Source organism: Chrysemys picta, chromosome 1, assembly GCF_011386835.1.
Source record: "Chrysemys picta bellii isolate R12L10 chromosome 1, ASM1138683v2, whole genome shotgun sequence".
In the NCBI taxonomy this organism is placed as follows: domain Eukaryota; kingdom Metazoa; phylum Chordata; order Testudines; family Emydidae; genus Chrysemys; species Chrysemys picta.
Window position 1 is genome coordinate 301920367 of NC_088791.1, and position 26090 is coordinate 301946456.

The 26090-nt window shown below is 40.8% G+C and overlaps 1 long non-coding RNA gene across 1 annotated transcript; it reads left to right on the forward strand.

Moving 5' to 3' along the window:
* Nucleotides 1–10239: 10239 nt before the first annotated feature.
* On the forward strand, nt 10240–15617 carry LOC135980887 (uncharacterized). The gene is made up of 2 exons (XR_010597806.1): nt 10240–11226; nt 11461–15617. It is a non-coding gene; the product is annotated as an uncharacterized LOC135980887 (long non-coding RNA).
* Nucleotides 15618–26090: the final 10473 nt, after the last annotated feature.

Sequence of the window (26090 nt, forward strand, 5' to 3'; positions counted from 1 at the left end):
GATACTGGGTTAGATGGACCTTTGGTCTGACCCAGTATGTCTGTTCTCTTGTTCTTATGCTTCCCAGCATAGAGTTCCCCATCCTGTAAGTATGACCTCCATTCTTTGTTCTCAGATGTTTACATTTAGCTGTATTAAAAGATGTATTGTTTGCTTGTGCCCAGTTTACCAAGCAATCTAGATTGCTCTGAATCAGTGACATTTCCTCTTCATTATTTACTACTACTGTATGGGGAAATGTCAGTAAACCAATAAAGTGCCTGAACCCACTATTGCTTATTGCTAAAAGCAGCCAAGTCAGCAGGCTTAGCTTATCCAAGGAAGGAGAGGAGGAGGTTTTGGGTGCCACAGAAAGGGCAGCTTGACCCCACATCCTTCCTGATAAGAATTGTGTTGAAGTTGCTGATACATGCATTTTAGAAGAGCAGGATGTGCCCTCAGGAATGTGTCTAACAGGGTCTGAAGGCTACAAACTCTGGAAAAAAACACACCTGGTTAATCAATAATCAGAAGAAAACCTCCTGGTTGACCATTGAAATGGCTTGCTTAACAAGTTTTCTTTAAGGGACATGGCATTCTATTACTAAATAGCGGGGAAAAGTTTGAAGTAGTGGGACTCTTCGGGACTGGACTCCCTCTGGATGCATCTTGTGTTCCCCACCGGCAGACAGGCTGCTGCTGTGCCACTCGAGAGCCACGCTCAGCTTAGTAATTATCGAGGGTTGGGGGTGTTTTACTAACCTGTTGTGGACGTGTGTAAGTGCTTGAGACTAAGTAAAGTTGAGCTTTAAGTGAAACCACTCTTGTGTTGTCCTGTTTGTGCCAGCCATCTATCGGTTTAACGGCCGTGTCTCCCCTGATTTATTTCCTGACACCACCTTGCACAGAGTAAAAGTTACCAAGAGCTTTGGGTTGAAAGAACCCCAGGTAACATTAAAATTTTTGTGCCATTTGCAAACTTTATCAGTAATTTGGTCTTGGTTGCTTTGGTCTTGGTTTTGATTGTTCCCCAAACAAAAAATTAATTTTCAACATTCATTAAATGAACCCAAAAGAAGAAGAAAATAAAAAGAATCTACTAAAAACATTTAAAATTCAAAATTAAGTCTTCATTTTAACAATTCCCATGTTCTCTCTATAGAAAAAGTAAACTCCTCGCCTGACATTCCTGGATGGTCTCAAATGCTCTTGCTTGGAAGAAGAGAATAAATTTTAGGTAGTAGCTCTCAGGTTTTTTTGTTTGTAAAAATTCAATCCATTTTGTTCTTGGGACAAAACAGACTGATACAATAATTGTGAAAGAGTAGGAAAACATAAGAAAATACAGCTTTTTTGTCTCTGGTGTTTGTTGTTCAGTTGTTAGAAGATCATAGGCTACAGCTTGGGACCCAATTGGCCATTTCTGCATTTTGGCTTTTCTCTTGTGGCAAATTTTTGGCTAAATTGCTTTTATTTTCCTCTCACTGGTTTATGAGAGGTACATTTTTCATTCCAGATTAGGCTGCTTGTTATCGTTTATTGCTTTCCAAACTGGTCACAGCAAAAGTGTTGCAAAATTAAATCTGTCATAGCTTGCTGAATTGTAATCTTATTAGTTAGAAGGCAAAAAGAAAAGAGATGTAGCAGAAATAAGGTGAAAGAGGAAACTGACATGTTGAGGAGGTGGAAAAAATGGACCCTAGCTTCACATCTCAGGAGTGGCTCAGGACACAGCCATGAAATGGCTTCTGATTCCTTCTCTTTGTCTGGATGGTAAGAAAAAAATCTTTCAGGATCAGAAATGTGGTGATGGCTAATGCTCCCTGCCAGGTGTAAACAAGTTACTAGGTGCTCCCCAGAAAAGCCTGTCCAAAAATGTTGGCAACTTTATCCTGTCAAAATTAACCCATCCAAAGAATAGTTTGTGGTTCATATCTATATATACACTTCCTCTTGTCCTCAAAAAATTCTGTCTTTTAGTAAAACCATTTTGTAGCATCACTTGAAGCCTAAAAAACCCTTAAACGTCAGTTTTTAGTTGAGACAACTGTTTGATATGTTTGACTACATCCTAGGGGGAGTTTTCAACAGTAATTTTACATGCCTGTTTATAGACTAAAATGATCTTTTTCTGCCACTTTTCATTCACTCTGGTCACTTCAAGTTTTCAGCCAAGGATAGGGTTCAACAAGATAAGAGAGAGTTGAGAGACTGTGGATGGAGAATGAACTTCCAGAGAAGGAATTTAGATGATTCTAAAATCTGACCACCTTTAGGAAACACTGTGCAAGCTTTCTGGTTTATAAATCTTTTCTACCATAACCAGAACATTCATAGCATCAAGTGGTCCCTTTCTGCGCCCTCTACATCAACAAAACAAAACAAAAAAAACCCTATCTCAAATAGAGTTTCTATAAACTGGAAATTTAAGAACCAGAGATTCCATGAACTTGCTATTGCTAATATATTTTGCTCAGAAGGCAACTGGGTATGGTCATAGGCAGTAATACACAATTTTAAGGTAGATGGCTTTCACAATGCATCCCACTAAAGAGAAAGGGTATTTCAGGAGCATTGGCACAAACTGGGATGAATTGTTTGAGAGGTGGTTAACCATGACTGAGATGTATAAGGAATGATTAAGAGTTAAATATGTACAAGTTGGCTAAGCAATGACACAACAGAGGGACATGATAACAGATTATAAAGATGTAAACACCAAGGGGGTAATAATTTACTGTGGTACACAAAGGTATAAGAACCGGGGCTCATGGGGTGAAACTGAGAAAGGGAACATTGAGATGTCAAAAGAACTTCATAGTGAAATCTATTATATTGTGGCATAATCTTCTCATTTGTTGCAAGCCCCAGAGTTGGGATATTTAAAATTAGATTCAGGACCTAAAGTGTTCTCAGAGAAGTGCTTGTGGATATTATCTGAATTTGCCAACCAGGGAGTATTGAGTTGTTCCATATACAGATCCAGCAAGGGATGGACTAGAGCTGAATGCTACATGTCTAATTTAATTATGCACAGCAAATTCCTTCTCATTTCCAGAGATAATGTAAACAAAACTTCCTAAAATCTACCCCTAACTAAGTCTCCTCTCTTTCCCCAAATGAGTGAGACTTGGGGCAGCAATTCTAGATTTGGGGGTTCATTATTGTATTTGTTTTGTGCATTTCTTATTTACACACCATTGAGGTATTGACTGTGTTGTGTGATAGTTAATTATCTGCCTCATTTCTATCATTTTTAGCAGTGTGTAATTATAATACAGCAACTGGAAGGCAATATTAGAGATTCAAACAAATAAATAGAAATAAACCAGCAGACTGGAAAGTGTTAGGCAGAAGAGTTTAAAAACCCCGCCACAAAACGACAGAAATACCCCTCTGAATAGCATGATGTGAATATATTTGAATTAAAGAAAAAAAAACCGATGCAGTACTTTAAAATAATAATTGGAGTTGTAATTAACGTGTGAAAAAATAAGCAGAAAGAGGGAGGCTACTTCTAAAGCTTGCAAAACAAAGGCGCTTTTCTTCTAATTTGTCTGTAATATAAAGATATCCACCCAAATAGGCCTGTTTTTGCTGTGTTGAAAAGGAAATTAAACAGGACAATAAGGAAGTAGAATAAAAATAGGATAGGTACAAAATTTTTACGTTATTGAAATCTACTTATTAATGTTAAACTTACACTGAGCTGTATTATTTTCAGCCCCGCCCTCCCTTCCTCAAAAAGAAACTCTTCTTCCTGAAATTTTACATGCTGCATCTCATCCCAGGGTGAATTTTTTTTCTGGAAAGTTTGGTTCAATAAATCAGACCCCAGGGCCTTCTCCTACATTAAGGCAATTCCGTGCTGGCCATTAAGGCCAGAAGCCAATCCCATAACTTATAACAATCCTTTGTTTGCAATCCTCCACTAATTATTTACCCATGTGCCAGGTGGGTGTAAGAGGTTACTATTCTGATTTGGTAGCATTTTAAACTTGCTGCCCAGAAATAAGTCTACACAAGGTAGAAAGCAGTGGAGAATTGCACCTAAAGGGTTTTTTTAATTATGGATCTAGATTTGAGCTGTAAGTGGCCAGCAGAGAATTTCCCTGGTGTAGAACTCCATGCTCCCACAAAACTGACAGGCTGTACCTGCACCAGCTACACTATCTCCTTTCACAACCTGGGTGTATTAGTCATATCACACATGGAGTAGCAGAGTTTTGCAACACCTATCGTCCATTGGTGTGTTGTCCATTTAAAATGCTACACAAGTGGCATAAATTAGAGAAGATCTAATTCAGGTCAGGACTGGTGCAGACCAGTCTTCCGAACCAGGAAGTCATAATCAGCTCCCTAATTCCTCCCCATTACTCTAGCACTAACCAGAGCTTGACCACAGGAAAGAATCTGGCCCATAGTGTGGAGTTTTGAAAATGCAGCTGTAGCTTTCTTTTTGAAAAGTTTTCCAACAGTTTTTTAGCTCATGATCTGTCTAAAATGTATTGGCCTAGAAACTTCATATTTTGTTGCCGTTGCTGATGAGAAATGCCTTTTTTAAGGGTGTAATTTTAATTTTATTCATTGTTATACAGTAGACCCTCAGTTTTACAAACACTAATCTTATGAATGACCAGTTATATGAACTGTTTTTCCTGATGGAAAAATAAATAAATCACATAATGAAAGTGATGTTGGTTAAAGAACAACTCGACATCTCCTCATATTTCGATGCCTTAAATCACTTTGGATTGGTTTGAAGGACGAGAAGAAAGTGATGCACCACATTTACTGTATTTCTGAGATGTTCAATTAACTGTTTGATTTTATTCCCCAGTTATATTATAAAATTGGGCATTCTTCTATACTAGAAGATGACGCAGTTGACAAAAAGTTACCCTCATCTTCCAGAGAAAGATCACAGCAAACACAATATAACTGTGTGTGTATATATATGTTTAAATATGCACATTAAACAAAAATGGCCATGCACAAAGTGTTTGTGTCTCTTCAAAATAAGACACAATCAAAACAAGATCAAACACAATGGTTTCATTTGCGTATTTTGGAATATTATATGAATGAATACATCTCAGTAATCTTTATTTAGCAAAACATGATTAAAATTATCCTTACAGTTCTCCCAGTTAGAAATAATGTACAAAAATAGTTTGTCAAATCAAACAAAATAGACAGTCATAATGATCATATCAGTCATAATTAGGGTTGGTAGAATTCAATTTTTTAAATTATTTTGATGAATAATTATTTTTGAACATTTATTTTAATTTTTATCAATGTAAATGTACAGAATTGTGCAAAATGGGGTTATAAGAATTTTTATGGTCATTGATTTACATTTTCATAGGTGTGGGAAATTATGGTAGGGGCAGACAGTAAGAGGGGCCAGACAATTATTTAATGAAAGTAGACATTGAGATTCAAAAATTAAAGCTTTATAACCATTAAAACACAAAATGTCAACATCACATGTCAAAATATATAAAGTAAATATCCTTAAATCAAACTTTAACAAGTTATCAAGCAGCATTTTTCTTACTTTGCTTATCTGTAAATTTCAATTATTGATGAAAATGTTTTTTCATTGGTTTGTGCACGTACAGTGAAATCGAGGTTAACCGACATTTACCAATAAAAATCTAATCCTTCCAAGAGCACATAATGGAGAATCTTAGGGTGTGTCTACACTGCAATTAGACACCTGTGGTGGCTCATACCATCTGATTTAGACTCTCTGGATTCAGGCCAAGGGGCTGTTCAGTTGTGGTGTAGACGTTTAGGCTCGGGATGCAGCCTGAGCTCTGGGACCCTTGCGGGCCCTAGAGCCCAGGCTGCAGCCCAAGGTGGAATGTCTACATTGCAGTTAAACAGCCCCCAAGTCAGTTGCCACAGGCCAGCTGTGCGTTAGACAAACCCATAGACTAGGTCTCATACATTGCAAAATTTCTTTTCTATGTATTGATACAAGGGCGGTCCACATACATATATAGTTCTGATACTTGGCTGCCAAGCAAGCAGTTACATTCTTCCAAAGCAAGAATACTGAATGCATTCATCAGTTGTAGATGATGGTCCTCTTTTCCACATGTGGCCAGTAACATTTTTTAGCTAAGAGAAGTTGATTACTGAGATTTTAAAAAAATGAATCAGAAGGATATTTAGCATCCTACAAGGAAAATGGCTGGACCAAGTGGAACTTGTAGTCCTGTGATCTCATTTGTGATGTCTTTGAACTGGGACCAGAAATTTAACTCTAATGAAAGGACAAAGCCACCATAAGAGTATAAAGGGACCAAGGCATTTTTTCCTGCATTTTTATGAAGTATCACTTATTTTGTGTAATTTTCCAGGTGTCCCAGATTGATTCATGTTTCTTTTCTCATGTATGATGAGCACTATGACATTTTTGACAGTGATACTTAGTGTACATAATATTTTCTTTTGATATATATATATATATGCATGCTTGTTTTTAAAACAGATGAACATATGAATGGTATACAAAACTCTTGCCAAATGTGGTCGGCACCAAAAGTCACTTGGTGCCTGAGTTTCTGAGACAATTCTCGGGGTGCCCAGGACTGCCAGTGACCTTGTTACTCCCCGCTTCCAGGGAAAAGGAGCCTTTCTTGTCACATCTGTGTGTCGGCTCCTTGGCATTGCCAGCCCTTCAGCCGCTCAAGCACTCTCCTCGGGCAGGCATGTTAACAGTAGGTACACTCAAGTCCCTTTGAATCTTTCCCCTATGATATCAAGCTCCTGACACTGGCTACTCACAGAAATTCCAGATCCGTTGCACTCAGAGATGCAGTGTATACTTGCTTACTAGTTTATTATTAAACCATGGCTCCTGTAAACTAAACAGCACTTGTGAGTACTTATAATTAGGGCTCCATGTCATGGAGGTTGCGGAAGTCATGGATTCCATGGCTTTCCGCAAACTCCATGGCTTCTGCAGTGGCCAGCATGGCTGATCCCAGGGCCACCCAAGCAGCAGGCCCCAGGGACGGCCACACCAGCTGCTCAGGCAGCCCCACAGCCAGCCACATTGGCTGCTGCTGGAGCTGCCCCAGGGCCAGATGGATCAGCCACTGCTCAGGTGGCCCCAGGTAATTACCCCTGGGGACCGCTTGAGCAACGGCCGGTGTGGCTGGCCCTGGGGACCTCGGGGGCAGCGGGAGTAGTCATAGCTTGACGGCCCCTGGCAGCAGTCCCAGGGGCAGTCCCTCCCCCCCAGCAGTGGCTTCCGGGGACCGTTCAGAGCATCAGCTCCTGCCTCCCTCCCCCGAGCAGCGTCCCTCTGAGGCCCCGCAGAGCAGCCATTCCCCCCAGGGGCCCCTCCCAGCAGCGCCTGCCCAGAACCTTCAGACAGTGGCCGCCCAGCTAAGATTTAGTCAGGCGTATTTATATTACAAGTCATGGGCCGTGAATTTTTGTTTATTGCCCATGACTTTTATTAAAAATACCCATGACTAAATTGTAGCCTTACTTATAATAAAACAAGTGGGTTTTTTAAGAATAAAGTTTTACCTAGAAGTGAGAGAAAATGATGGGAACAACTGATGACAAAACAAAACAAAATCATAAAGTGTAAATCTGGTTCTACACTTATCAATACCTACCTTTCCTATATAATAAAGTAGGCTTTTTTCCCCTCAAAATTCAGGCTATTAAAGATTTGGTTGGTTTCACAAAAAACAGGATCCAAATGTTCATGAAAGCATCCACCTCCATGAGGGGTTTTCGTGAGTGAATGAATACAGAGTGCTTCTCCCTCCTCTATGTTATACTGAAAACAATCTTTTTTTTCTATTCACAGACAGGGTAAGCTCCTGTCTTGTTGTAAAGTTCCTCTTTTACCTCCTAGAGGTTTCGATCATTTATAGTTGTTTCTGGTGGTTTTCAATTGATAATCTTGGGAGCAAGCAAGGCTAGACACTTCACTGGCTAACCCCAAGGTGCGGTGACAACTCTCCTTTGCTCAAATGGGCATCAGTGAAACACATTATCCCTGGTGAATATTTTTCACTCTAAGTCCGTAAAGCATACCTTCAATATAAATACACAATTCCTTAAATATTGCCCGTACTTCCACCTCACAATGATTATGAATCTTGACAAGTTACAAGATTTCTGTAGATACCTTACAGGATACTCTTTATGGATAAATATCCTGTAAGACATGTTTGGTGTGGTGAGTTTGCCAGGTATGAGCTGAGAGGAGTTTGCAAAGAACAGGAGACTCTTTGCCAAGGGGTTTCAGTGTTGCAATTTCTGTCTCTGGGCATACTCATTGCTGTCTCACTCGGCATCTGGATGCCTGTCTCCCACCTAAGCCCCAGAGCAATTCATGAACTAGGGAAAGACAGGCATTTGGCCACCTAAGTCACATGCAGGGCCCGAACTGGTAGGTGACCTCTGGCATGCCAACCAGATTGGGTGTCATTCAAAATCAGGCCAGAGGAGGAGATGGTGCTGCTGCCCACTATACAACTTTTAGTCCCGTGGTTAGAGCACTCACCTGGGATGTGGGAGACACAGGTTCAATTTCTGCTTCTACCTAAGGTAGAGAAAGGGGGATCTCCCACCTCTCAGGAGAGTGCTCTAATCACTGAGCTATGGAATATGCTGATGTGAGGGCTCCCTCAATCCTATTGAAACTGTTCCACTGTGTATACATAATGAAAGAGCAATGGTGTGCCATCTGTCTAAACAATGCATGCCTCTCATGTCCCAGGGCTGGCTGTGCCCGTGGGGTGATTCTGTCCAGCTCCTGAATGTACATGAAGGATGCCACTTTGTATGCAAGTGTAGAATTGCATGCCTAATTAAAAATGTCACAGCACATTGAAAGAATGATTGGAGCAGGGGGACTGCATCCTAGATCTCCCACCTCTCAGTCATTTTCTCTCTGGCACCAGTGATTGTTTCATAATGGGTAAACACTTAAGTAGTCAAGAATGGGGGAAGGGAGAATATGAATGAATGATTCTGTAGTCAGGGTAGCCACCTGACAGGTGGGAGAGCCCTGTTCAAATCCTTTTTCCTCCTCTGACAGAGAGAGGGAAATTGAACCTAGGTCTCTCAAATTCCAGGGGAATGTGTTAACCACTGACTGCTAGCTCCTTACTTAGGGTATATCTATACTTACCTCCCGGTCCGGCGGTAAGCAATCGATCTTCTGGGATCTTGTCTAGTCGCGATAAATCGATCCCGGATTGATCCCAGAAGTGCTCGCCGTCGACGCCGGTACTCCTGCTCCGCGAGAGGAGTACACGGAGTCGACCGGGGAGCCTGCCTGCCGTGTGAAGTTGCGTATCTTAGTTTGAAGTGGGGGGTTAGTGTGGACCAGCCCCAAGTCTCACAAGAAACCCCTTAGTGACCTAAACTGCCTGACTCCAGGCATCAGGTTCCTATTCCTGGATTGCTAAGCAGAGATAGGCATCTTCCTGCTGCCCAGACTTAGGTGCCTATCTCCAAGAGCGGATCAGGGCTTAGCACACCCACCTCTTGTCAGCATCCCCCATTGGCTGGCTTAGGTGGCTTCCTGCCTAGGATGCTGGGTTTTGTGGATCACATTTTTAGGCACCTATCTCACCTCATTCATTATATGGAGAGCCTAGTCGCCTAACTCGGCTTTGTGGATTGCAGTGCTGTTCTTGTAATTTTCTAGGTGCCATGACACTCAACATTGCAACACCTTAGTCCTTTCATGAATCCTACCCTTTGTGCCCATGCTTTGTTGAATTGTGATATGATTGTAGCTCTGTTGGTACAATTTAATCGCATGGGTGCTTATTTCTTTACTGCTGGGGTCATTTACTGTTACCAGCAAATGCAAAAGATCATCCTTATATGATCACACTCCATAGTTCAAGGAAGTAGTTTCATCCAGTTATACAGAATGCCTTACCTATTAAGCTTGCCTCTGGGTTGATTCCCCTACTTCCATAATCAGGCCATGTAATGCTATAATTGACTTTATTTATACACTGTAATACTGTAGATTGGCTTGTTAATGGAGATGAAATGACCTTGTTTACAAGATGACTCAGAGAATCAGGCAATGTGCACAGACATTACAGGCTCATACAGTAAAACAAAACAGGGTAGAAAGATTTAAATTCAGTCTGAGTGCATTTTTATTGCAGTCTGAGTATCTTTCTGTTTTTGGAAAACATTAACATTATTCCAGACCAAGTTGCTTCCTGATTTCTAACACTAACTAATGGGACCCTCTCACAGTTTTTCTACTTCAGGTTCTCGGTAGAGCATTGCTGTATATTCAGGGTGAAATCCTGGCCCTACCACACAGTCCATGAGAATTTTGCCATTGACTTCAGTGGCACCAAGATTTCACTCTCAATCTAGGGCAATGCTAGAGAAACTAGTATGGGCCCTATTTCTACTGTTGCTGTAATTCAGTTATTCATGAAGTGCTTATGCTGTTAGGACTACATTTCTACTGCAGTTAATTTAGTTTATTGTAATGACTTCATAGTTAATATTGATTTAGTTTTATTTTCTTACTTCAAGAAATAGCAGGAATTGGACTATATAATAAGAATTTAATGTCAGCTTCTGGAAGGTTGATTAGGACAGACTGAATACAAGATGTCAGTTAAAATAACCATCACAGTACTTTAAAAAAGGTCAGTGGGCGTACATTTCCTTTATTCTGTCATTCATTACTCTCCTATTCCTCTTTTTATGTTCTTTGATGGCAAGCCCAGAAAAGGGTTTGTAAAGTCTGCAAGTGGTGCTGCAGGAGGACTGTTTTCACTGTCAGGGAAGTGAAGTTATGCAGATCAGTAATCTAGTGTTTCTGAAGAGTGTAAAAGAGAGATTTACTGAGACAGCATAGGATAGAGCATGTGTCTGCAATTTACAGAGAAAACCTGCATTGTGTTTGTGAAATCTGAGGTTTTCAATTGCTGAAGCCCTTGTTTGGCAGCAAAATAAATATGATATTTTATTTTCTTCATCCAGGACAGGTCTTTCTAACCTGTTGCAGCAGAAGACATCAGAAAAACTCTTAAGATTGTGTATTTATCAGACTTCAGCTTCTAATTTCTTTGAGTACAATGCCAAGACCCACTCCTCATAACTCTCTTTTCTGTGGATTAGGAGTTAGAAGCTTAGTGGAAAAGTTCTGAATTGGGAAACATGTCTGCAAATGAGTCACCTCCTCTAATGCAATGCTACAGTGCTAAAATGTTTTTGGTAAGTAGAAATTTAATATACTGGCACAGAGAATGTTTTTTAAGTTTTAAAGAGTAACAAACAATTTAAGGTAATAAATAATATCTAAAAAACAGTAGAAAGTGGCCTTTTAATGTCCGAGAAGAACCTGAGATATGCATTTTTATATTATATTTTAGTTTAAAACTCAGTCCACATGATTCCTTTGATTTTGTACGTGCTTTCAACTGAAATCTTTCTATAACACGTTTACAGGTTAAGACAACTTTCTGCCACTTTCTGCACACTTTGGTTTGGCAAGGCTTTAAAAATGTGTAGACTTCTAAATGTAGTGTGTATTAATCTCAGGTGCACCACTATTAACATTAGGGTTCATGCTCTGGGTGTCCTGCTGTTGACACTTCTGAAGTAAGCCCTGTGACCATCTCCAGAGCTCACTGAGCGAACACTGATATTTTGGGAGCTCAGCGATGGACCTGGAGACTCCTCTTCTTTGTGGATCAAGAAAAAAGTGATTGCTGGGAAGAAAGAGACCTTCTCTGCATGTGGTCAGACTAGATGGTCACATTGGTCACCTCTGGCTTTATAATCTATTAATCTAGTGGTCAGGGCTGGGGCATGGGCAGGCTGGCCTAGGGGTTAGTGTCAGGCATGGGCTCAGGGTCCAGAAGCCAATTACCAGGAATGAGACTAAGTTGGAATATCAGGAGATCAGAATCGACAGTCAATATCCAGGAGGTCAGGATCAGAAGGCAGGAACAGGTAAACACCAGACTAGCAGTCCATGGCAGGATGAGACCCAGTTGTACAGAAAACTTCCCGTTTCTTCCTCTGACTTAAATAGAGGCTGCCGCCCATTAAGGAGTTTTGGATCTCACCCAATCAGAGTGTAGGGGCAAGTCTTGTGGTCTAGTTGGGCTTCATGGACCTCAGTCCTAGGTGCTGTCTGTGAGCTGCTGGGTGGAGAATTGGAATGTGATGACTTCCAGGACATCTATGCACCCAGGTTTGAGACCTGCAGGGCCTGATATCACCCCCTCCCTCCAAGGAGTGCCCTCTGGGTGTTGTGGGTCTGGGCTTCTCAGGGTGGTTCTTCTTGAAGGCTTATTGTATTAGAGCAGGTGTATGAATGTATTTCCCTGGCTCCCACATATGCTCCTCAGGACCATAATCTTCCCATCAATAAGGTGTAAAAGTTTACTCTGCTGGCATTTAGAATCCAAGATCTCATGTATGACATATTCTTTGAGGCCTTATACACACACTGTCAAGGGAGGTGGTTGGGTCCTGTGTGAAAATGAGTTCTTGATATAGGGTTTCAGGAGGGATATGTGGAATACCGGGTGAATCTTGAGAGATTGGGGTAGGTGTAGTTCAGTGGTGACCTGATAAACTTGATGGATTTCATAAGGGCCAAGGTACTGGAAGTCCAACTTGCGCGAGGGGGTCTGTTGATGCAGAGGTGTTCTTTTGAGAGCCACACTTTTTGTACCACTGAATAGGTGGGACCTGGTTGATGATGTTGGTCTGCATGTCACTTGTAGTTAGCTTTCACTTTTTTTTTCAAGGTGGCCCCTTACTTCCTGAATTTGATGAATCATCTGCACTAAATCTGAAGTGATGGAGTTAGGAGAGGTCATAGGTAATTGTGGGTAGAATCAGGGGTGGAACCCATAGTTGGCAGAAAAGGGTTTTTTTTTCCTGTGGATGCGCGATCTGCGTTATTGTACACAAATTCCACGTAGGGTAGTAGTGCGGAGCAATCCTCGTGATGGTGGTTAATATAACATTGTAGGTATTGCTTTAAAATCTGATTGATCCTTTCCATCTGGCCATTAGACTGAGGATAGTAGGTGGAGGAGTAGTGAGGCTGGACCCCCAGAAAATGTAGGGCCTCACGCCAAACTTGAGCTGTAAATTGTGACCTTGGGTGTCTCTTTGGTAGAATGTAACCTGGTGCAGGGCACACAATAGACCATTGTGGTGAAGTGGTCTACCACTGTCAAGATCATCATGAACCTGTTGGACTCAGGGAGCTCCACGATAAACTCCAATGCCATAGTGGCCCAGGGTCGGGATGGAGTGTCTAGAGGTCAAACTTATACTGCAGGGTTTGTGGCATGACATCTTGGCTCAAGCCACATCACAGGATGGTATGATGGCCTGTATTTTGGGGCTTATTCGAGGCCACCAGAAAAGACCAGGTATCAATTGCAACCCACGTGTCCTGCCAGTTGAAGTCATGTCATAACTGTAAGGCTGCCACTCTAGCCTGACCTGGAGGAATGTAAATGCTATTATTCACAGACGTGATCCCCTCCTGAGTGTCATGTCATTCCCTGTTGATGGCAGCTAGTTCGCTGGACAGAATTTCTGAGTCAGAGGCAGAACAAATCAGTGCAACTAGGTCCTAGCAGGGAGCAGCATTCAGGAAGTTGTGGGGCTCGAGGATGTGGGCCAGTTCCCAGCTAGGTCCATGTGGTTCAGTATCAAAGCTCTTGGCAAAGCGTCAGCTTTGCTTTTCTAGTTCTGGGGCAACATATGATAGTGAAGCTGAACTATGAAAAGAATAGAGCCCACCAGAGCTGCCGTTGATTTAATGTCTTTGCCTTTAGTACATATTCCAGGTTTCCGTGGTCAGCGAACAGTTGGACTGGATGGTGAGCCCCTTCCTAATAATGTCACCACTCCTCAAAGGATGTCTTAATGGCTAGGAACTCCTTACCCAGGAGTTCTATTTTGTGGGGGTAAGCTTCCGCAAATAATAGGCACATGGGTGTAGTATTTGTTCGGGTCAGTGTTGCTGAGAGTATGGCCCCCGTTTGCCATGCTAGAGGCAATGGCTTTTATTAGAAAGGCTCATGTGGCAGCAGTCAGAAAACAATAATTAGGCTAATCAATTTCCAAAAAGCTAGAAAAGAAGTTTGGGGGTTAGGCCCTGGACTGGGATTCAGGAGTTCTGGATTAAATTCTTGCCTCTGCCAGAGACTTTCCATATGATCCTGGGCAAATCATTTAATCTCACCGTGCCTCTGTTCTCCATCAGCATAGTGGGAATGACACTTCCTTTCTCCCACTCTTGTCTAGGTAGGCTGGTAAGTTCTTTGGACCATGTATTAGTGCAGGGCCTAGTACAATGAGGCCCTGGTCTTGGTTGTGACCTCTGGGCATCAACTTAAAAATTTAAAGCTTCTTGACATGAGAATGTATAAAATTTTCTCTGTTGGGCAATGGATTTTCATTTTTACAGGATCACCTCTCCTTTGTTGTCTGTGACCCCACTGTCTCTTAATTTGAATATGATCCAAGGCATGAGAGCTATAGATTGGCAGACTACCACCACTGTGTAACTTGCAGGGACACTGTTAAGTAGTTACAGTCCAAAACTTGTTTTGTTAAATTTTATAGACAAAACCTTAAGTGTCAATGAAAATTCTTGATTTCATAGTAAATTAGCTTAAACATTTTAGCCATGAACTAGAAGGTTGAATTATACTAATGTGTTTAAGGAACATTCTCATCCTGAGTAAATTGGGGAATATAATAGTCATGTAATTTACAGTCAAAATGATGTGCTGTGTATTGTAGTCGACATAATGTTTACTCCTGGGGGAATTCTGCGCCACTGAGTGTGCTCAGAATTCACTTTCCCCACATATTTCTTTGCTTCCCCACAGAAAAATGGGGAAGTGAAGAAATCAGTGGAGGACATGCGCCCCTTCCCCAGCAGCCCAGGCGTGTCTGTTCGAGTGCTCGCAGTAGCTGGTGGAGATGTGCGTGGGGAGATGGCAGTTACCATCGGGGGTGGAGCTGCATGTGTAAGCGAGAGAGACTGTCCCTCTTGCTCGCTATTGTGGTGCACCCAACGTGGAGCGGTAGGGCTTCAGTGTTTGGAGGTAAGCACGAGGCAGGCTCTGTCCCCGCAAGCAAAGCAGAAAATGTAGCAGCCTGCCTGTCTAATTGGTCCTATTGTTGTTAGTTAATTGTTCCCATTCTTAGTGAATTCCCCCAGGAGCATAAAACAGGTCTAAAAGTTTTAGGGTTCCTTTACATTGCCAGAGTGGTGTAAATGACAGCAAGGGAATCCTCAGCTAGGATGATCTATGTGCTTTCTTGTATTTTTCCTGTGCCAGAGAGGCACAAAGAGGTTAGATTACAGCTCAGGATCTATTTTACTTACCCATTAGAAAAAAGACTTTGAGAGCAAATAAAATGTTTATCAATCAATCGATAAAATGTCAGGACAGTAGAACCAAGCACTTCCAAAAGTAGCCAGCCAGGATTATAACTGGAATGCAGGGTATTGGTTAGCAAGTATCTGTAACTTAACTTTCATGTGTTTAGGAAATGCCAAATAGTTATTGTGCCTTTTTTTCCTGTATTGTTTGTAAATAAATTACCAACATAATTGAGACTGGCGTGATTGTATTGCTTTATTTGACAACATATGCAGATGTGACATTCCCCTCTGGTGTTATCTGGATCGGTGATCTGTTAGGTCACTCCAATCCTCGACTCTGGGAGCCAGCCTTACCCTGCTCTGCTGTGAGAACCCCCACTCCTGGGCCTCTGGCATGTAAACTGCTCCCAGCTACGTGAATGAGCACTTTTGGCCAGCTGCTGCTTGGATTGTGCAACCTAATGACACTAGCCAATATCTCCAGTCCCAGGCACAACCCTAGGAACCTCCATCTTGCAGTGTCCAGTTATGCCCGCTGGATGCTGCAAGCTTATATGAGTTCATCAGTTTAACAAAGAAATTGATATGTACCAGGCTTGTTATCCCAAGAGAAGTCTCTGACACGCTTCAAACCAAATGCACTGCTTCAGGTAGAATAAACAAACAAATTTATTAACGCATTCTAAGCTGATCTTAACACTTTCAGTGCCCTTACAAACTTAGATGCTTCTCACCACAGGTTGGCTGGTTGCCCTTCAGCCAAGCTCTTCCCTTTGATCAGCACTTCAGTCGCTTGGTGATGGTGTTTGTAGAAGAGAGGAAGAGCATGGCAAAGGTCTCTCCCTTTTATCATGTTCTTTCTTCCCCCTTGGTTTTACTCCCCCCCCTTAAGGGTCAGGTGAGCATTACCTCATCGTAGTCCTAAACTAACCAAAGGAAGCGGGGTGACTCACTCGAGAGTCCAACAGATCCTTTGTTACTGCCTAGGCCAATGTCCTTTGTTCTTGTGAGGCTGGGCTGGGTTTGTCCCATACATGTCCTGATGAGGTGTGAACTGCCCCTCTGTTCCCGGAGAGTTTTGCCTGGGTTTGTTTTAAGCTATGAGGAGACATTTTCAGCCTCATAACTATATACATGAAATTACAACCTATAACATAACATTACTATAACAACAATGCTCAGTGCATCATGAGCCTTCCAAAGACTTCCAACATGACAAACTTTGCATTGGATACCACACAATTGTATTATAAGGATGAACATGGGGGTGCAGGGTATTCCCCGAGATACAGATACAGCAGAATTTTGCATTATTTTTAATTTTTTGGCACAGATTTTTTTTTTTGGGGTGCAGAATTCCCCGAGGAGTAAATGTTATATTGATCTTACTTGTGCACTGTTCATTTTTCTTTATAGATTTATAGAATTAATTGCTGCTGTTCTTTATGCTCTGAGTTATTGTGATACAAAGGAACAACACTGAGTATGTGCAACACTTCTATTCATATCCATAAATCATGTCATTTGTAGGAGAAGCAGTAATAAGACATATCTTTGAATTTTACACATTAATGTATACTATAGCTCATTTGAAGCATATATAAAACAAAAATTATGACCTAGAGGATATATTTTTAGCTGAGTGAAGAGATTTGTTAAATTTTCTTAATCATACAGGTAGTTTATGTACACTCCAATATGCGCATATATGTTGTTAAAATATCTGCTTGTCTCAATAGAATGTTTGCTGTAACTAAGGAAAGCAAAAAGATTCACAAAAGATTCTTGAACATATTAATAAAATTGGGATGATTAACCAGAGGGCAGTAGGAAGGTGAAGAGAAGATGCAAACTGAAGAGCTAGATAAAAATTGTGTATGGTAGGGCAGTTCTCTACTTTTGTTAAATGATTCTCTAATCTATCAGGGCTTAGAAACTTGTGATTTTTATAACAGAATAGATATTGCCCAGAGGTTACTTAGGAAAATTCTTCTTAATCTCATAAATCATATGTTAGCATTGCATATATAAACAGAATCTTCAAGACAGTGCTACTGCATGAGACTAGAGGAAGGAATCCTGGCCCCAATGAAGTCAATAGAAGTTTTGCCATTGACCTCAGTAGAGCCAGGATTTCACCCTTGATATTTAGGAGGCTGTAAAAATGGTTAAAAAGCCAGAATTGTCTAACCAAAAAGATATTGTTCATCCTCAATTTTCTCATTGAACTGTAGATCTGATTAAAAAATGGGATGTAATTTTCATTTTTTGACAAAGAGGACAATGAATAAGTCCTGAAAAAGCAAGGTATCAGATAATTGAGAGAATTTGCGACCTTGGGCTACATTAGCTTGTTTTGGATAACTACAATAATTCAGGTGAAACTGCAAGTCTGATTCAACAAAGTCTGTGTACAAACTTTGCCATACACACTTTAAAATTTAGATTAGAAATTCTAGCGGTCTTCTTGGAGTAACACCCACCTGAAGCATAAACATAGTTCTGAGTCCCAGGATACAGGCAGCTGCCTTTCTTGTTCACCATGCCTATTTTTTTCAAGCTACATCACATTTTATCCTTTATCTGTGTCTACTCTTTCAGCGGTTCTCATAACACATATTTTGGTGGCCTGAGACAATTTTTTTTTTTTTAGACAAGATCTCTAATGTACTTCGCTAAATGTAAGAATCTGGTAGAACACTTATGTCAATGTGCAGCAGTGGAGCAGAAAATCAGACCCTAAGGCTTTGTCTACACTAGCACTTTGTCAGTAAAACTTTTGTCTGTTGGGTGTGAAAAAATACACCCCCTGACCCAAGTGCTGGTGTGGACATTCGTGTGTCAGCGGGAGACGCTTTCCCACCAACACAGATATTGCCGCTCATTGGGGTGCTTTAATTATGTTGGTGGGAGAATTCTCTCCTGCCAGCATAGAGTGTATGCAGAAAATATCGTAATGCCTCTGTATAAATCCATGATTGATGTCCAAATCTTGAATATTGCTTGCAGAGCTGGTTGTCCTACTTCAAAAAAGATATATTGGAATTGAAAAGGTACAGAGAAGGGCACAAAAATGATTAGGGGTATGGAACAACTTCCATATGAGGAGAGATTAAAAAGACTAGGACTTTTCAGCTTGGAAAAGAGATGACTAATGGGAGATATGATAGAGGCCTATACAATTATGACTGGTGTGGTGGAAGTGAATAAGGAAGTGTTATTTACTCCTTCAAATAACACAAGAACCAGGGATTACCTAATGAAATTAATAGGCAGCAGGTTTAAAACAAACAAAAGGAAGTATTTCTTCACACAATGCACAGTCAACTTGTGGAACTCATTGCTAGGGGATGTTGCGAAGGCCAAAACTATAACAGGGTTCAAAAAAGAACTAGATAAGTTCATGAAGGCTAGATCCATCAATGGCTATTAGACAGGATGGGTAGGGATGCAACCCCATGCTCTGAGTGTCCCTAGCCTCTGTTTGCCAGAAGCTGGGAGTGGACAACAGGGGATGGATCACTTGATGATTGCATGTTTGTTCATTCCCTCTGAAGCACCTGGAGGCCATTGTCAGAAGACAGGTACATTGCTCTGACCCAGTATAGCCATTCTTATGTTCTTAATTATTTAATACATTTTAATAATTTAGTACATTATCTTGCCATTCAGAAATCCCAATAAGGATCAGGGCCTCATTCTGCTAGACACTGTATAAAAACGCACAAAGACCTGGGGCCAAGTTTGTAAATATATTTGGGCACCTGAGATGGTGTTTCCGCTCCATTCATAGCACCTCCTGCTGGTCACTTTGGGGATTAGCTCAGTCTCTCAACCCATCTTCTCTATGTATGTGGCCTCTCCTGCTCTTGTCACTTCTGGTCCATGGCTTGGCTCTCCAGTCAGCTCACGAAGTCACCCACCTTCTGGGGAAATCAGTCTTTTCATACCAGCTGTCACCTCCAGCATCCTGACCCACTGGCCGGTAAGGGAACCCAGGCCCACTCTCTACACTAGATTCCAGCCCAGGGACCCTATAACACACAGCCAAGGCCTATACTGCCTTTGACCTTGCTGCTGTTTTCCCTGGGCTTTTTTCCTTACCTAACTGACTCCCCCTGTCTCTGGGTTCACCAGCTTCTCCTCTCAGGGAGTCCGTGCAACCTGCCTTCCTGCAGCCTCAAACACTCCTCCTACTTTCCAGGAATTGCCTGTTCTTCCCTAGCATCCACCCCTTACCCTGTAGCCAAATATCCGGCTTTCTACAGACCACACCTGTTCTGGCCCAGGTGAGCCCATTCCTCTAGCTTCCTGGCTTGCAGCCTAATTAGTAGCTTGGGCCCATCTGGCCCCACTCAGTTCTTGCTGGGCCAGTATGGGGTGCACACCCCATCACAGTCCCTAAGGATGTGAATGGGTGCCTAGGCACTTTTAAAAATCCCAGTAGGCACCTATCTTCATCTTTTAGGCACCTAAATACCTTTTAAAATCTGGTCCTTCATCCCTGCTTCAAAACATTTGTTATTTAATTTTGAGTACCGGTATATATTTTAAAGTGAAGGGTAGGGACTGTGCTTATTTTGGAAAATGTGCAACATTTTAGAAGAGAGATTGAACATCCTGTGCAGCAATTTACTATGTTCCTGTGTTTATAGACTATGTTCATTTGTTTTGATCTCACCACATGCCTCTGCTTACCAATATAACAGCTTGCTCATGAAACGCATTACTGTGTAAATGCTAATGTTCTGAAGGAGAAATGATTTAGATGGAAAACTTCACACTATTGTATGTTACTCTAAATTATTTCATTTCCTCTACAGAGGGGCCAAATTCTGTTTCTAATTTGAATTTTCCCTTTCACGTTTGTGTCCGATTAGGTGAATGATCAGAAAAAAATATTTTTTTTCCTTCCATTCTCATTCTGTATTCTGTGCAGTTGAAATATCATTAAGCAGCTAGAGAGATTTGGTAACTGCACTCATAATCGTGACCTGAAGTAAATCTAGAGCCAAACATGGCATAGCTAATTTCCTGTTCACTGAGGAGTAGTGTACCCCTTACTTAAGATGGCAGTGGGGTTTCCAGTGTGAGTAAGTGCTCACGGAGGAGAATAAGGGCTGTACAATCTAGCCCCAAACTAAGTGGCAGTTTATAGTATTGTTATTCAAAAAGTTCCTTGGCTGTTGACATTGGAAAGGAATATATAAAGTGGATATAGCCTAGTTAAACATTTGTAAGTGTTGTGTATTCTTAGGCATTTAAATTACTCCCTCTTGTGCCTAATCTTATTCCATTCATTGTGACTTTCCCCTTGAGACAACACCCTGGCATATAATTAATGGACACTAAATCCTTGGGCCAGTTTTCACATCTCATTCAGAGTAATTCAATTCATAACCTACCTGCCAACTTTCTTTTCCTTCCATATTAGGGGCCAAGGTTAAATGTCCAGAGAGAATGAAATTCCCCAGTTCTACTTGGGATTCCTAAACATGCCTACATATAAGTGGACAGTAGTGTGTGTTTAACTACTATAATATTTATCCAATGATACTACTCCAACTACTGGACAAAAACATGTCTTTCTTCTTGTAAGCAAGGACCTTTAGCTGGGAATTTTGGGAAAGGGATTAATTTTATGTGGACACGATTTTAATTCTAACCTTTTTGGATTAAACCAAAACATATTAATCACCCTGAGGATATTTTTAACACATGGAAAGGTAATCAAACATAATATGTGCCTTTTGATATGAATTTTAATGAAACGTTGTATTATGGATTCTTCACATTACTACAAACTGTGTTTTCTGCATGGTAACTTCTCTGATAGCCGGAAGAGCTGAACATCTATATAAACCATACCACTAGGAAAGAAAAACATTGGGTCAGGGGATATAACAAAAAAAAATATTTACCTACTAGATTAAGTGTAGACGACACATAACAAAGGGGGTGGGGGAGGGAAGCAGATTTGTTCTAATTGGACCTAATTCCTTCCAACCACTCATTTCCCAAAGCAAGCCTCATCTCAATGCAGTGCCACCGTCCATTGTAGTGAATATTCATTTAAATATACTGACTAGTTAAATCAACTATCTGCATAACAATTTTGTGGCTTTATTCTGACTGAATTTTATGTTCTGTTTACAGATAGTTAAATTGGAAAAGCAGTAGATTACATGCATCTTGTCTGATAAAATGAGACTATGGCAACCTGAACTTTGGGTCTTGCATAGCTGTGTATATATATATATATTATGAACAGACACAATGAAAACAAAGTGCAGGACAATGGATCAAGGGTGGGGAAAAAGATATAGCACAATTATGCAAAATTTTAAAAAGTTGAATGTCTTGAGAGTGCAATTTGGCTTTTTTTTTTTTTTAATTGGGCTTGAGTAAAAGATTTTTACAAGAGGAACTGGATTTCAGACATCGAGTTGTATTCTCCCCCTCATCTACAGGCTGGCTTCATTGGCAGATATTTTAAGGACTCACTGACCGTGGCAGGATTGCGAAGCAATTTTTGAACTGCTAGAGAACAATACCATCAATGGGTTAGGCACACATATGGTTTACTTCAACATCATGCATTTCTCACAGATAGAAGATTGGTGCCTAAAAGTACCCAGGACTCACACTGTAAAGGGATTTATAGACGGAAACTAACATCTTAATTTACAAATAGAAATTGGAAGTCAGTGTAGACTATGGAGCACAAATATTATATGCTCCCAGTTTGAAAATGGGGAGCCATGTCCTGTGCTGCCTTAAACTTCAAAATGGTCTTTGGATGTAGCCTGAAGTAGAATCCATCATGATAAGCCAAGCTGGAGGTAAGAAAGGCATAGCTAAGGTGACCATGTACCCCAAAGGAAAAATGGGACACCGCGTGGGGCTGGCCCGAGCATTCGCCCGAGCCCCTCTCCCTCCCTCCCCCTGCACAGGACTAGCATTGCTGCTCGCTTGAACCCTGCCTGCCCCCCACTCAAGCCGTCCCCCCCATGCGGGGCTGGCATTGCTGCTCGCCCCACACACACACACACGTTCCTCCATACCCCACTTTTTAGACAAAAGTGGGCATATGTCCCATTTGTTCTTGCCAACTGATCATGCCTGTATTATACATTACATAGCAATGAGATAAGAGGACATTTTGGCTATCCAAAAGAGACCCCAGAGGGCAGACATGCACTTTCTGAACACTACCCTCTGGGTCCTTAGACATACACAAATGTGTTGTTGGAATAAGTGATCAGCCAAACCGGAGCCAGTGCCAATTTGCAGTTATATATATTTTTATGTCCCTTCTGTTGGAAAGCACTGTTGAGATGCTAGGGAAAAAAAAAAGATGACAAATGTGTACTCCACTACCCAGCAAATTCCTAGTAAAAGTTTGATGCACCCAGCCTTAAGCTTATTAGATCCACCTTCTCACCAAGACTATTCACGATTCTGACACATTTCCTTTTTGTCCCACTGCTTGGCTTCTGAGACAGCCTGTCATTTTAGAGTCCTCCTTAATGCACCTGAAATAAACATGAAGATAGTAATTTCTTTTGGTGATGTCATTGTATTGCTCAATAAAATGTCAAAATAAAGAGCAAGTGACGACATTTCAATGTAAAGAGGAACAAGTAATCCTTTTTGTGATTATTTTACTGAGCTGCAGGATGGGGGACATCAAACAATGTTGGAAGGGGCATTCTAAAATTTGAGAAGTTGAAGGGGGTATAACAAGACTGAGGGGAAGCTGTTCGCCTCGCTGAGATTTATTTATTATTGCGATGGTTCTAAGCTACTTCCTGAACTTTGGCGGGCATAGCATATCACCGGCTAAAACTGCACACAGCATTCTCCATCTGTCTTCACATCACATCACACCAAAAGGGCTTTATAGCACTGCTTCGTATTTGGCTATGTTATGAGACGATGTGTTTTCATACTAAACTGTGTCAAAATGCTCAGATACAATATCAGCAGTTTTTCAAACTAATATATCAGGTGCCTGAAATGTAAAATAATTGCGGCCAAACAACCCTTCTCTCTCAACATAGCCAATTCCAGTCTCCCATTCTAGTCTGTGGCACTTGAATCTGGTTGCAGTGATCTTCTGAATCATAATCAGCAGCTGTGGCTTTTACTGTCACTTTAGTTTTTTTAAAATGTCACTCTATAGTCTCAAGGTACAAGTTTACTGACTATACAGATTACTTTCATATAGTTAATTATGTCCCTAGTTGAGCTTTTTAAACTTGGGAGTTGTCCAGTTTATTAATTCTTATGTAAAGTGTAGGGGAAATAGCTTTACAATTATTTGCTTTATTTTAGTGTTTTATTGTTTTAATTTAGTTTGTATATGCCAGTGTCGCCAGCCTTTACTGCCTATTGACTCATTTCTCTTATACACATCTCTGCGCTTTCTCCCATGCTGCCCCTTATGTGAGGCACAGCCTCCCCCATAAAGCCATGCCCTTATCTTCCATCAGATCCCTCCTTTAGACTCATGTCTACTTTGATACCTATAGAACACTGCCAGTTGATAATTAGATAGGTGGTAGACTATTGTGTGTGCACAGCTAGTCTACCTAAAAATGTGGTCATATGATTGTTACTTTGTCATGCGTATCCCCTCCATATCCCCACCCCTACCTCTTGGTTTCATCAATAACCTAGATTGTAAGCTCTAGGGCAGGCACTGTTATTTCACTACCTGTTTCTAGACACCTAGAATGATGACGATCTAGACCCTGCATTTAGTCTCTAAGCCTTACTGTAATATATTAAAAAATAAGGTAGGAATTGCAGGTTTTTTTCCTCCATTGCTTTATTTTAAACTAAAGACTATAAAAAGTTAGTTCACTCTAAGACTCCAGGATGAGTAGTGAATCAGTCTCCCCTAAGCGCGTAACAAAATCTTTATATTTGGAAATTTCCCCTTTCCCACTTGATGATATTGAATATGTGGGATATTACTGAGACGACTCTATTTTGGATGAGGGATTAAGCTTATGTTTTTTCCAAGTTATTTTGCAGTCCTGTGAGAGGATTAAAAGAGTTCTGTCAAACCTACAGCAAAATATTTATTTGTGCAAATATGTAGGTGTGACTGAGTATAAATGGATATTAACGTACGTCACTGAGCATGAGATTTGCATTCCTATTGTTACAATAGCTGGTAAAATAAAAGAAGAAAATTCAAAAGTAACTGAAAGTAGAAATGGCATATATTGATTCTCATGACACAAATGCCATGCATCAGCTCATCAGTTGTATCAAAGTCACAATCAGCAGAACTGGTACGTTGGGGCAAAGGTGTCTTTTTGGCCCATTACAACTTAGAGCAGCATTAAGTTGTGCTTGCTTTTAATGGCTCTTTAAGGGCCATGACACGAGGGACAATTGCTGAAGTGAAGTGTACTCCACCCATAGCCCCTACGCCAGTGCCATAGGGTGTCACAGAGCCAGCTATGTTGTCCTTATCTCATTTGGGGGATTTCCCTGTTCCAGGGTCTCTGCAACTGCCCATTTAGAGTAGCTTGAAGTCTCCCTTGCACTGCTGGAGTGGTGCAAAGAGGAATTAGAGGGGCTGAGTATCTGGCCTCAGACACCTAATTGCCTGTTTTGTGAATTTGGTTCAATGTATCAGAAACTCAATACAGTAGAACCTCAGAGTTACAAACACCAGAGTTACGAACTGACCAGTCATCCACACACCTCATTTGGAGCCAGAAGTATGCAATCAGGCAGCAGCAGAGACAAAAAAAGAAAAAGTGAATACAGTACAGTACTGTATTAAATGTAAACTACTAAAATATAAAGGGAAAGCCACATTTTTCTTCTATATAGTAAAGTTTCAAAGCTGTATTAAGTCAATGTTTAGTTGTAAACTTTTGAAAGAACAACCATAATGTTTTGTTCAGAGTTATGAACATTTCTGAGTGATGGGCAACCTCTATTCCTGAGGTGTTCAGAACTCTGAGGTTCTACTGTATAGAATGATAAAATAAAATAATAATTATTAGTAGGCTATTTAGTCTACTCCAGGCTGACACTTTGATAAACATCTGCTTGAAAGAGAGCATCTAAATCTTCAAGAAACTTAGTATTCTATTTGTGAGAAAAATTGGGTGAGGTAATAGCTTTTACTAAACAAACTTCTGTTTGGTGAAAGAGACATGCTTTTGGGCTTACTCTGAAGAAGAAGAGCTCTGTATAAGCTCAAAACCTTGTCTCTTTCACAGACAGAAGTTGGTCTGATAAAGGACATTCTCTCACCCACCTTGTTTCTCTAATATTCTGGGACTAACATGGCTGCAGCTACACTGCAAATTACAATTAGTATTCTGTGAGAGTCAGACTAAGTCCCACAAGAATCAGTTATTAAATTATAGTCCAACATATTTTGAGAAAATCCATGAATGGCATCCAATTAAATATCCATCAGGGGATTAGACCTTTTGGGAAATTCTGTCATTTAAAACAATAGGACTCAAACATTAGCAAATGTATTAGTTACCCAGGAGGCTTATTACATGTAATACTCTAATTTTTAATCTAGTTGTACTAGACTGCATATATTCAATCATGCTAGACACTTATGAATACAGAGGGGTAGATCTGTTACTGCTAGGCATTGTACTGACTAATGACTTACTAATTTATGATAACTTTATTTCACTGAACTCACCAACATTAG